Raw genomic sequence first — 388 nt, 5'->3', positions numbered from 1 at the left:
TCATTATTTCTTTTTAAAATCTCAATGAATCAACGAAAATATCTTTACCGATANTGTTTCAATTTGCATAACCTGACTATTCAATAAAAAATTAGTCATTATTTCTTTTTAAAATCTCAATGAATCAACGAAAATATCTTTACCGATAAATTTTCATCTCTAATGATTGCGGGGATAGCTCAGTTGGGAGAGCGTCAGACTGAAGATCTAAAGGTCACGTGTTCGATCCACGTTCACCACACTTGGTTCACGTTGCATAATTTGAATATTCTTTTTTCAAAATTAGTGATTATTTATGTTGAAAATATAATGAATTAGTGGAAATACGTTCACGTTTTTTATCCAACTAACTTGACTATCAAATCTAAAACATGTTATTTGGGATCAC

At 30.0% G+C, this 388-nt stretch overlaps 1 non-coding gene across 1 annotated transcript; it reads left to right on the top strand.

Moving 5' to 3' along the window:
* The first annotated feature begins 168 nt into the window (after positions 1-168).
* TRNAF-GAA lies at positions 169-241 on the top strand. The gene has a single exon. It is a non-coding gene; the product is annotated as a tRNA-Phe (tRNA).
* Positions 242-388: the final 147 nt, after the last annotated feature.

Source organism: Cucurbita pepo, unplaced genomic scaffold, assembly GCF_002806865.2.
Source record: "Cucurbita pepo subsp. pepo cultivar mu-cu-16 unplaced genomic scaffold, ASM280686v2 Cp4.1_scaffold010747, whole genome shotgun sequence".
In the NCBI taxonomy this organism is placed as follows: Eukaryota; Viridiplantae; Streptophyta; class Magnoliopsida; order Cucurbitales; family Cucurbitaceae; genus Cucurbita; species Cucurbita pepo.
This window is presented reverse-complemented; position numbering and strand designations above follow the sequence as displayed.